Genomic DNA, 13,838 nt, shown 5'->3' with positions numbered 1-13,838 from the left:
AAATGCACAATTACATTCTTTGCAGGGGGCAAAAATACCACAGCAAAATTCATATTTGTGTGCAGCATATAATACTTCTCCCCTTTCCAACTTATTTCAGAAAATGTGCATATCATAGATATGTAAATGAAGCAGACCCAGAATCCACTTCTTCTGCATGTTATAGATGTCAACAACCCAGCAGGGAAAAAGGTAAAAATGTGACAGCTTTGCTGTATAGTGTGAATTTTGTGTTTTATTTTTTTCATAATCGTGTTGTTTTTTTCTTTATTTTGGCCTACACAATTTGACAATGCCCACAGTTTATTTTATCTAATTCATCGTCTACAAGTGTTTCCATCAACAAAAGAAAATGGTAGCCAGGACAAAGAAACTGTTATTTTTTATTTTCACTAAAATAGTGTGAGTATGGTTTCAGTTTGTTACCTTGCTATAACCAGCTAAATAACATGCAGGCCATGGTGCAATGCAAGGACAGTGGTTGTGATGTGCTTCAGAAAAATGGTCTTTGTCCTCACACACCTTATATATATTATTAGCCAACAACTTGCCTAGAAAGATAAACAGAAGACATCATTCATGCTGCAGTTGTGCTGTGAATAAAGTGTTTGGTCTCTGGGTAATAGAAATATATGATTTTTTGGCCTATGTAGGTTGGATGTGTTTGTAGTTTTTCACACACTCACTCATACAAATGCACATTTCATATTTTCTCTAGGCTGCAGATAAGCCTGATTATCTACATGCTGGGCTCATGTTCTTTGCTTTATAATTCACCAACTGATCTGTGAAAGCTACAAAGTCAGTCTGCCTTTGCATGTATTGGATATTTTTTTTGATCAGCAGAACATCTGTAGCACCTAGGTGCATCCTCTACTGTTCTTTTTTGTCTTGTAAACATTTCTTGGACATGTCAGCATTCTGCATTCTTTTACTTTACATAATAACTTTTTAAGATCTGCTTAATTAATTTTATTCTTGTTTCAGCTCTACAAAATGTACGCATTCAACTTTAGAAGCAAATATGCCTCTGGGTTAAATAATGTTTCTGGAAATATGATGATGTGGCTCACCTTCTTCAGCATCTCTCTACCCCTCTAATGTCCATTACTACATCCTGTCAGCCACTAAATCATCAAATCACATATACAGCTTGATTCAAACTTAGATGTGTCTCTCCCAAGTAGCATGACTAGAGAAAATAACAGAAACAGAGCCTTTAAAGTAAATATGTGGGAAATATGGAAGCTACCATTGCTGACTTGTTTTAAAAGGTCCAGACTCCAGAGTTATAATTCTAACGAGGTCTCCTACACTGTCAACAAATTACTAATTATGTCAGGATAAAGGGTCCTGGTAAATCAAATATCAGTATAACATTACTTTCACCCGTGCCTTAAAAAGCAATGGCAGCTCTTTCATTTCTAATAGAGATGGGCTCGATGTTCGTGTATTCGGCGAACACACGAACTGTCAGGGCGTTCGGCGGGCTATTTGCCCGCCGAGCTCCCACAAAGCACTATGCTTTGTGAGCCCACAGGTCAGATGCAAGACTTTGCCCAATCAGGGCCCAGTACTCTGTAAGGCGCAATCATGGCTCACCTGTTACAACTGTAAACAGTTGGGCGGAGCTAGCTGTCACTGCTATCTCAGCTCAAATGTTTATATGTTGCCAGCATCTGTCAAAATGCCATTCTGCGGCGGGTGTTCGTCGCAAGCGGATGGGTTGGCGGGCGTCGGTTTATTTTTATTATTATTATTATTTCTATTTCTTTTTATTGCTTTATTTTTTACTTCATCAAGTCATTTTTTAAATAAAAGACTTGAAAGTCAAAAACCTGTCTTTCTTTTTTTCAAATAAAGATTTTTTTCAAAAGTGTGGCCTCTTTTTATTCACTCACACTTACTCATTCACAAGGGGGGCCACATCTGGGTGCCCCTTCATGAAAGTGGTACCCTGAAGTGAATAAGCCCCCAGCCCGCACCCCCACAACTAACGCCTCAGGGCTTGTGGGGAAGAGGCTCTGGAGAAGCCCCTCCCAGTCCTGAGGGCATGTGGCCTGGTAGGCCTGTGCTCGGATCAAGGGTATGGCATTTTATGGGGGACCCCACATCTTTCTTGTCTCTATTTTTTGGGGGGGGGGGGTTCTCCCTTAAAATTCCCACCAAACTTTAAGGGCCTAGTATAACTTTAAGGGGGGACCCCACACACTTTTTTTTGTTTTGTTTTTTTACATGGGGTCCCTCCTAAAATTCCTACAAGACCTTAAGGATATGGTATGACTTTTGGGGGGAAATCCAAAACTTGTTTTTTCTTTTTTTTTGAATGGAGTTCCTTCTAACATTCCTACCAGACTTAAAGTGTCTGGTATTGTTTGGGAGGGGGAACCGCACACTTTTTTTTTTTGCATGTCAATTGCTGCTTTTTTTTTAACACTATGTTTTTATTGGAATTTTTATCATAAAAAGAACATAACAAATGTCACCATACAGATGTTGATGTGTATACATAGTAAAATAACAATATAGTATATTCAGCTATGACACATACCTATGAGTTGGATATACTATAGTAAACAGTGGTTATACATCACCCAATGAACTAACGTAATCTTTGCAAGTTGTACAAGTATGAGAACAGGATAATAATAGTGAGAATGGCAGTATGTAATATGACCAGAAAGGGAGCTGCAGAATCTAGAGCAAGTGGTCTAGAATACATATTGTATCTACTATATAATGACCCACCATTAGAAAAATAGTGCATGTGTATTGATACCTATATAAAGACTAACAACAAAGATGAGGCATTTATGTAGAGAAGGGACAGGGGATCGCATTATATATATTTCTCTTGGTGAATGCACAGTTATGGGGTAGGTCTCGTACTCTTATTACTCATTAACCCCTCGATGAGAAGAAGGGTTGTGTCTAGGGATGCACCGATATATATCGGCCGAAAATTGCACTTTTGGCATAATGCCAAAAGTGCCATTTTCCTGCCGATACATCGGCGCATCCCTGATTTCTTTCCTCCGCGCTGGGCGCTGCTCTATGTCCCAGTCGGGAGGAGAGAAACTGTGATAGCTGGCCGAGCGCTGTGAGAGGAGAGCACTGTGAGCGGCCGGCGTTTCCTCCCACAACGCTCAGCCGCCTATCACAATCCGGCAGAGCGGTGTGGGGGCTGAGACAGCGCTGTCACCGGAAGCTGGGCTTTCCTCCCTACATCGCTCGATCAGCCTCCTGTGAGTGTGTCAGAGAGAAGAGCGAGAGCAAACACTCAGTGATCAGTAATCGCTGAGTGTTTGTAGATAATTGAGGACATGGTATGTTAACTATATCCTCAATTATGAGTGAATGGGAGTGATCTACATCTCCTCCTGTTCATTCATAGTTGTGGTTATAGTAAACAAACAATGTACTCATGTTATCAATGAACAGAAACACTTATAGAGGATTCCTGTTCATTGATAACAGGGGACACAGAAAAAGAGATTGAGGACTTTGTGTTCTCAATCTCTTTTTCTATTTTAAAAAGGGAAATATCAGGGGTCTGTTTAGACCCCTAATATTTCCCTGAAGCCCCTAAAAGTAATGTAAAAATTAAAAATATTTAATAAAAAATGAATTAATAAAAATAAATATTAAAAAATTAAAAAGTTTATAAAAATAAATAAAAATAAAATATTTGAAATATTTGAAAAAATTAAAATAAAAAACATTTTTGGTTTCGGCCTGACTATTTTTTTATTTCGGTTTCGTTTTTAAAATTTCTATTTTGGTGCACCTCTAGTTGTGTCCTGAGATTAGCTTTTGCAAATAAATATTCAAAATGAGCCTGCGTGTCAACGATTTGAATGACTACCTGTAGGGGAGGAGAACTCGTTTGTTTCCAGGCTCTTGCCAGAGCAAGTCTGGATGCTATAAGTATGTTGTTAGCTGCGGAAGGCCAGTCCGATAGGCCAATTCCTAAAAGTGCAAACTGACTGAGGGGAAGGAGAACTTTGGACATCAGTGGCCATAGAGATAAGCTTAAAAACTTCCACCCAGAAGGGCTGTATCGTAGGACAGAACCACCATATGTGAGCAATAGAGCCGATATGTCCACAGTTACGCCAGCATTGGGGAAGATCTTGGCTAGTCTTTGAGGAGTATAGTACCATTTATGAAGTATTTGAATTAGAGATTCCCAATGATTCAGACATTTGTAAGTTTTCAAGGGTCAAGAGATGTGGTATGCCATTGTTCAGTGGAGAGTGTGAAATTTACCTCTTTCTCCCACCAAAGCATGCTCGGTAGTTTGGCTAATGAGGTTGGGACATTGAGCAATTGATAAAAGAAGGAAATACCTTTTCTGTATTGGGGTGGAGCAATTATAATAAGATATGCTACGTCTAATACAGGAGTTGTCTCTAACTTGTAAGGATGTCAAGTAGTGGCGGATCCTAAGATATTTATGAAAAATCTTTAACAGGGATAGAGAATGTACGTCTGAGGGTTTCAAACGGAATCAAGGAGTTATTTGAGAACAATTGATCCTGTTGAGTAAGACGGAGTTGCATCCATGGGAGCAGGTGTAAATCATCCAGGATGATTTCCAAGGTGGACAGGGGGATAAGTTGTAGGATATGTTGGTGATTAGTACATGTCACAGACCCCAGAGAGTTCCATACCCTCATAGTTGCGTTAATCGTATCTAGGAAGGATCTTCTAGGGTTATGATCCAGAATAGAGGCACACAATACTAATTTAAGGTCTGCAGCAAGTACCGTATTTTCGAAGGAAGTCCATCTTTTGTCTGGAGAGGATGACCACCAATGGGATGCTTGTTTCAAAATGAAAGCTATGTAATATTTACAGACATCTGGGGCCCTCATGCCAGCGTGTTTCTTAGGCGCATATAAACAAGTTTTATGAATATGGTGTGCCTTGCCTCCTCAGATAAAGGAATCTAATATGTGTTGGAGTTTTCTCAAGTATGTGGATAGAATAGGGATTGGGAGGGCCCAAAAAAGATAGAGTATGTGAGGGAGCAGGTACATTTGAGCCCAATTCCAGCCCAAGATACAGCGGTCTTACTTAGATCTTTGCATAGTTCCTTAAGGGTTGTCAAGAGAGGGATATAGTTAATGGTAAAGAGGTTAGAGCTAGGGGATTTGAGGGTAATGCCTAAGTATGTGAGGGTGGCAGAGGGAGCCAATGAGAAGGGTAAGGAGGTGTCAATGTGGAGTTTAGTTTGAATAGAAATATTAATTGCCAACATATGTGACTTGAAGTGATTAACTTTATAAAAAAGAAAGGTTACCAAAGTTTGTCAGGATCTTCTGAACAGCTAGTAATGATTCTGTAGGATTTGTTAGGAATAAAATGTCATCTGCATACATACCTATCTTGTGAGTTTGCTGACCAATAGAGAAGCCCTGGACGTGGACATTGTCTGATAGCGGCAAGCAGAGGTTCCATAACAAGGGCAAAAATAAGAAGCGAGAGGGGGCAACCTTGTCGGGTACCGTTAGTAATTGGAAAAGAAGAGGATGGTAAGCCAGAGTTCCAAACTCCTGCACTTGGTTGGGTATATAATGCATTAATAGCTGATCCAATGAAATTTGTGATGCCAAACTTATCCAGAACAGCTCTAAGATAGCCCCAATAAATTCTATCGAAAGCCTTCTTTGCGTCCAAAGAAAGAAACAGAGAGGGCTTTCGAGAGTGTTCAGCCCATTGTATGAGGTCTATCAGACGCCTGGTTCCATCCGGAGCTTGTCTCCCATAGAAAAACACTACCTGATCTGGGTGTATTAGGGGAGGGAGTATGTGTAGCAATCTATTGGCAATAAGTTTTGTGTAGATCTTGACATCGGTGTTGAGCAATGAAATAGGGCGGTAATTGGCGGGATTGTCTGTTGACTTATTGGATTTGGGGATAGTAATCACAAGGGCAGCTAGGGATTCTTTAGGTAGTGACCCACTGTTAGCTGCTTCATTCGCCACAAGACAGAGATGCGGGACTAGGAGAGAAGAAAAGGTTTTATTGTATTCAGCTCTGAAGCCGTTGGGTCCCGGAGAAACGGGATCTTCGAGGAGGAACAGTGTTTAAATTGTCTAGCAATAAACGCTCCAGCTTTGTTACCCTGCGAGTAATATCGCAAGTTCAGCTTTTTAATCATAAAGTCATACTGGGAGGTAAGAAGGAGGCTAAGTTTATGTCTGAGGGAGCGTAGTGTGTTGGAGGTGGTTGTGTCTGGGTTAAACTTGGTTCAGGGTTTCTAATTGTCGAATTTGGGTTAAAAGTGTATTTAATTCACAATTTCTCCTTTTTTTCTCATAAGCTCCCAGCTTAATAAAAAGACCTCTAATAAACACTTTGTAGGCGTTCCAGACAACATTGTGGTAGCTAACTGAAGCAGAGTTGAGTTCAAAAAATGAAATTAGTTCCGACTGGACATATTGCTTATGTTTGTCATTAGAGAGCAGACTCGAGTTTAATCTCCAAGAAGGAGACACATGTGCCTTAGTATCAGTAAAAAGATGGCGAGACACTGGGGCATGGTCAGACCAGGTGAGTAAGCCAATTTCTGCCTTGGCGATGCTCTGTAGGACAAACTTGTCAACCAGGAACATGTCCAGTCTGGAATAAGATTTCTTCGTGTGTGAGAAAAAGGTGTAATCCCTTTCTGTACAATGCATTGGATTGTAAAAATGAGGAGAGGGAAAGGCTTCATTTTCTACGAATATTGGTTGAGTCTAGATCTGTATCTATCACTTCGTTAAAATCTCCACAAATAATTAGGTGGCCTTTATGTATATACTGGATTTTATGCATTACAGAGTTCCGAAATTTTTTCTGGTCGTGTTTGGAGCATAAATATTAACCAAAGTGTTAAGATGACCATTAAGAGTGGCAACTAATATAATAAATCTACCATTGAGGTCTAGAAAAAGATCATGCTGCGAGAAAGAAACTGAGTCTTTAATCGCTATCATGAACCCCCTTTTTTTATGTATAGTTGGCGAAAAAATTGTTTGCTTTTGTCGAAGCGAAAGTGGGTTTCCTGAATACAGACAATGTCACTATGCAGAGTCAAGGCTTCCTTCCATAACATATCACATTTATTGGGGCTGTGCAGGCCCTTGGTATTAAGAGAAGTGATTTTCAAGGACATGTCAGATCATATAATGCCCAGAGATGTTGCACTAGAACCAAAGGAACATAGTAGGTGCCATAGGGAAAATTCAATACAGTAACAATAAAGTTAAGTACTGTTTCAAGTAAAAATAACCAACATATCAAGTCAAAAAGTCTTGGAGACGTATACACGTAAAGCAATGAGGTTATCATAACAACAATAAAACAGGTAAAGTATCTCAAATTGGAGCGATAGTAACGTAGTGGAAACTTACAGTGTGCTCAGCACTCTAGGATATCGGGGGGAGGAACAACCTCTGAAGACAGCCTGCACAGGATCCGAACACGCATGGGAGAACACCTGAGGAGCATGAGTAAGAGACATAGTGGAGTACCAGGAAACAAGCGTGTATCAGCGTGAAGACCAGTGAATTGGGACACGTTGAGGTGCATGGGACTTAGCCATCGGTGGAGGCATGGAAATGGAAATGCCTCATGACTGTAGAACACGTATTCCATCTGCTGGCGTCATGATTGGGATCACCTTGTTCAGATGCGTAGCTAGCAATTTGGTTGGGAATACCCATCTGTAGGAAATTCCATTGTCACAAAGGGCTTTGGTGATCGGAGCAAATTTTTTTACGCTTTTGAGCGGTTGCAGCTGAAATATCCGCATACAAGGAGATGTGAGAGTAAGGTTCAGGGAGGGAAGTGGATTGCTTGGTGAGGTACATAAGTTTCTCTTTGATGTGGAAAAAGTAGATTTTCACAATAACTTCGAACACACACACACACACACGCACACGCACACACGCACACGCAGTTTCCTACTCGTGCGTGAGTGGGCGGGGCCAACAAGCCATCTCTAGGCGGCCTGTCAGATCAAGGAAGCTCCCGGCCGGCCACTTTTCCACAACGGCCGGCTGGGAGATGGTTAAAAACTGTTAAAATACGGTTAAAGAATTTCATTGATTTATGTCCCCCAGGGCAGTACCCTAATCCCCAACCCTTTTTGTGGCCAAAAAAGTGTATATAAGGCTTCAAAATGGGGATATTTGATTTTTAAAGTTCTCAAATTTTGGAGCTACAAAATGCTCAACACAAGGAATACATTTTGTGTCAGCTTTCTGATGCTTTCAAATACAGCTACTGTCACCCAATCATTAACTTGAATGGGTGACAGCTTGCACTTGTAATCGGCAGGTGTGGAATTCCTGCGGCAGGAAATCGCAAGTTCCTGCCGCAGGAATTCCAAATCGCACCTACTTGGTAGGTGTGAATGAGGCCTTAGTCTTAAAGGCCAGTTAGCAGGGAGCATGAGCTCTGCTGCTTTCAGAGTTTTAAGTCTGACTTAACAGATGGCATGTCAGATAGTCTTATTAGTGTCTTTGCTGACTATAAAAACAACACCATTTATGCTTTGTTTTTAATGGCCAAGAAGTAAATTGTATGGTCTTCTGACGGAAAGTGCCCTAAGTTGGTCCATTGCACTGATCCCTAAGTCAACGTTTAAACAATTCCCATCTTAACTGTGTCTAGTTTACTTCGATTCATGCTCCACACGTTCCAAGTTCCTATGATGTGTCTGATTTTACAGCTCTAGGTTTTCTTTTCTCACCTGGAACCATCAGTGGCTAGATGACCAAAAGATTTTTAGTGCAGTTACATCATTCACACTAGCTGTAGACTAACCCCCCTGTCCGAACATGCAAGTTAGTTCACATCTCTGACATACATTGTCACGTGTGTGTGCTTTTGTGTACTTTACTGTACAGTACTATATAGAGTACAGTAGTACAGTAGCTTTGTTTCAAGCCCAGGATGTCCAGAAGCAGCAGTGATGTAGCTGGGCACCTAGGTTAACTTTGTTGGACTTACTAACACGTTCTCGGAACGGAACCTTTTCATAAGTTGGGAGTTTACTGTACTCTGAAATATCCTTAACTTAACTCTGTAGCATGATGGATGCCTTCTGACCTCAGGGGCTTATCTTCTGGCACTATTTAAACAATCTTTCTATTGCATCTATCCATATGGTTTTCTTGGTTACAGAAGTGATTTACAATTTCCATCTCCTGCACAGTTTTGGGTTGATGACTTTGCTGTTCTCACCTCATCCACCATTGGCATTGTACTATATAGCTGCTTCCCAGTGACGGTTTACCTTCATTAAAGAGTATATCTGTTTCCAGTAATAATGCCTGAAGCCTCCCAACTCTGATTAGTTCATCCTGCTGTTTACTGAAAAATTGTCTCCTGATAGATGAACTGCTTGTTTAGCTCAATGCAGAAAAAGTGTGCAGCATCCAGTATCAGTATGAAGTATACAGTATCCTCTGCTGGTGGCCAGAAACAATGTTTGCAGCAAAGATGGATGCAGACACAGAGGAAGACCATGCTGCTGGGAACCTGATTTGCCTTCAGTAAATGTATCCAATCATAGGCTGCATGGACAAACACAATTTTATTATGTTTAGTGACACTGCAGTTATACCTCATAGTGAATGTAAAGGATTAGAACCCTAGTTTTTATGGCTTTTGCCAATGGGGAAACCTGGTTTGCTGATAACTGTATAAGATGGTCCCGACCTGACCCAGCATCACAGATTTGGGGTATTGCTGCACACACTGGAGTGAGAGCAATAATTCTAGAGCCATTATTCACATTAAAGCATCGCCATTGAACAATTTTGGGTACCACAGTTTTTCGCCATTTCATGGGCACACAGAATTTTGAGACTTGAAATGTTTGGTATCTATTTACTCAATGAAACATCATCTTTTATATTTGACCAAAAAGGGAATTGATTTGAATGCAATTTGTTACTTAAAAATCTAAGTTTCATAAACTCTTACGCAAATATTGTCTGATCTAAAAAAATTACAACTGCCACCATTTTATTTCACAGGGTCTCTGCTTTCTGAAAATATATAATTTTGGGGACAAAAGGCAAAATCATCTCTGGCAGCACAAGGGTTAAACAATTTCCTGCTTTATCCACACCTATAAAATAAAATAGGCTTAACATACACTATACTGTATATATATATATGTGTATATATAATCAAGAGGAGCATAATTCTCCTAAACTGCCTATTTCCTTAAGCAAAAACAACTGATACTTTGACAGGCCTTCCTTCACTAGACAGAAAGAAACTCATGATTTATGGCAAACATTTAGTGATCTAACCCTGGTTTATGTCCACATCCATATTACTGTATTGAATCTAATGTTGTTTTCAGATATGTTATGTTATTTCCTGTATATGTCTGGTGAGGCATAAGCCTTTCCAGCTCACAAGCTGATATGACAAATATGAGATAAGACTGACATTACACAGACTATGGCCCATGTTTAACCTTTTGCAGTACTTGCTCATGCAATTACTTGGTTTTTCCATCCATCACCATCAAATATGTATATGTATAAATTTATAAAGCAGAAGTCACAGACAAACAGAGTAAACTGTTACCAGCAGAATAATGTTTATGAGCATGATTGTATGCCTAATTTGAAAAATAAACAATAGAAGTCTTTATAATTCTAATTTAAAACACATTATTTAATTTACAAATATTATTCTTTTGTAGTTTACTAAGCATAATAACATTTAAAAAAGAATCCTTATATAAAGATTCTCTCTTGGTTTTATAACCCTTCTTAATTCCAAACTTATGTTCAAGTGGACCTTTCAGTAGCTTTGCAAATTTGCGTAAGTATATTTCTTACATGTCTCAAAATACAGCCACAGCATCATTAAAAAAAAACGATATCTCTCTTCATTGCGAAGCCAGCATTAAGTTCCAGAAAACTAACTTTGTTTATTCTGAGATGATTTCATCAGTCTGCTGCAAGCAGGAGGAAGCATTTGTCTTCTCTCCTCCAGCAATCAGCCTGCAAGTCACAAAGTGAGAGGCTAAGGGGCTGATCTGTGTGAGACATTTGTGAATGCAGCCAAAAACAGGCACCGGGTTTTGCATGATTGTGTCATAACTAAGCTAGAATCTCAGTTCAGGAGGATGTAGATGCTGACCCTGAATAATGCCTGAACAAAAATGACCCTGTGCTTTTAAAGAGCAAACAGTTAAAAGCATAGTCGAGGGGAGTACTGCCATCTCTATGTTAGGTAATAAATACTTACACATTGTTTAGTATGCATGCAGGAACACTGTTGTCACATTTAAGATTAAACAAACACAACATTGTAAAATATTTTTTTTTACATAATAAATGTTATTGTCCATTTTTATACATACACAAACAAAATAAACAAAACAAAAAAAGGAAAGAACAGAAAAAAAGGATATAAAAAAATATAGTTCACCAATACTTATATAGTCAATACAATTCTCAAATACAACAAAGCACGTCCCCAATTACATAAACTTTATTTCTCTAAATTATCCAAACCATCATTAACTCAAACAATCAGGACTATGTGCATTTTCAGATTCTCTTAGAATATCACCTAAAGGGTTATTAAACCCTCCGTTTTTTTTTTTTTTGCAGCAGCAGCAGCGAGCAGTAGATATATGCAAAAACCTTTTTTAAAAAACAACCTTTTTAACAGGTTTAAACTTACCTGTGTCTTCGCCACACGCTCCCATCCGAACATCTGAAGAGTCTCAGGCGGCCGTAAAGGATCTTGGGGCGGACGCATGCGCAGTTCGGATGTTCGGCCAGGAGACGAGGAGAGACACAAGGTAAGTCTATGGAGCAGCGTGCACCCGCACAGACATCGTGGGACATCAGAGAAGAGGAGGACATAGGAGTCAGCGTTGAATCGGAGACCCGCACCAGTACTGGAGGGACAGCTGAAAAGGACAGGAAAGAAGAAGAAGATTGGATTAAAAGACATAACTTAAGGTAAGTCCTTACACTAACATTGGGGGGAGGGAAAACATTTTTTACTTTAATGTCACCGTAACTTATTCCAACCCTCACCCCACGCATACATCAAACCACAAACACACAAAAAAAAATTCCCAGCAGAGCCTCCAATTACCAGTTACTTCTTATCTCCCAACATATACTCAATCCATCAAGATATCTGTATGTCTTTCATATGGACGTGACATTAGTTTTTCCATTCTCATAAAGAAATTCCTCTCCCAAGTCCACTCCATAATGTCGGGAACATGTTCTGTCCATATCTGGGGATCACTGCTCTACCTGCTGCAAACAGAAAACCAATTAACCTATCTTTTTAATTGGGCCCAAGTAAATAAACAGTAATGCAACCTCTGGGGTCTCTGGCCACTCTGCACCCGTAAGCTTACTACTTACGGGTGCAGATTGATTGCAAGTATGTTTTGAGTCGTGGACAAGACCACCATATATATAACATGGTTCCAACTCCACGCCCACATCTCCAACATTTATCTGATACAGATAAATATTTTTTATATATTACGCTTACCCTTAAATGTATTAATACACATATCTTTAAATGGTCGAGGTTTCCTATGGATTGCCCCTTGCGATTTAATTTGAGAATAGAATTGCTTAAGTTATTGGCAGGAATGCCACATGCCTGGCCTATAAGGCAGATCCTGGAGCAACTGTATTAGTGGGCGTATCTTCTCTCTATCTACTGCTTGTAAAATCACCGAAGGCTTACCCGCTTGCCTTTTTAGAAATGTTTGGGTATTCAAACCCAGGTTAAACTTTGAATTTGCCATAACAGGTGTCATTGGTCCTATATAAGTAGATATATTAAACTTATGGACCACTTGGCCCCATAACTCCAGTACCACCCTTACTAATTGAGACAATACTTTTAACCCCTTAGTGACCGAGGCCTTTTTTTCATTTTTTTACCCATGTTATAATCCACATTTTAGGCCTAAAGATTACTTCAAACCCCCACACATTATATATTTTCTGAAAGGCAAGACCCTATAGAACAAAATGGTGGCTGTTGCAAATTTTTATGTTGCACGATATTAGCGCAACGTATTATCAAGCCCCAAAATTTAGGGACAAATGCACTTAAATGCCCCAAAACACATTTAAATACCCATTTTTTAAATAAAATATAAAAGATGAGGTTACATGCCCAGGTAAAAATTGTGTGCGTCCGTAAAACTGTGACAAAATTCAGTACCCCAAAACGTCCATAGATGACGCTTTAAAAGCCCCCACAGGTCATCAATTTAGAGATACGCGTAAATATTGGCCCCAGAATTATTGCTCTCACTCTGGCGTGTGTGGTGATACCCAACATGTGTTTCGCAATCGTCATTTTCATGCGTAGGCGCACACGAAGCGTGTTTACGTAAAGACGCGCATGTTCGCGGGAGGGAGGGGACGTTAAAATTGTTATTATTTTTACATTTATTTAATTTAATATTACATTTTAAAAACAGTTTTTTGTTTTTTTTTAACTTTACTTTAATTGCTATTACACCACAAGCCCCCCATGTGATAGCAGATTGGCAGTCAGAGGTACTCTTTAAGGTGATGCTGGGTTCCAAAAGACCCCTAGTATCACCTTTACACTTGAAATAAGGTATTGAAGTGCAGATTGCTTCAGGAGCCCAGCACTGACTGCTATGGGACTGGAAGTGAAGCAATCTGCATCGATCCTGGTCCCATAGTACAGGGAGGGGATCTGTGAATGAATGTTCGCCGATCTCCTCCCCAGCTTCCCCCCGACACCAGAGAAGCCGTCCCGGGCCCGTAGGAGGGGCAGCAGAGCCCGGGAAACA

The sequence above is a fragment of the Nanorana parkeri genome, unplaced genomic scaffold (genome assembly GCF_000935625.1).
Source record: "Nanorana parkeri isolate BGI_ZX_2015 unplaced genomic scaffold, ASM93562v1 scaffold159, whole genome shotgun sequence".
Taxonomy (NCBI): domain Eukaryota; kingdom Metazoa; phylum Chordata; class Amphibia; order Anura; family Dicroglossidae; genus Nanorana; species Nanorana parkeri.
Note: the sequence above shows the minus strand (reverse complement) of the source record.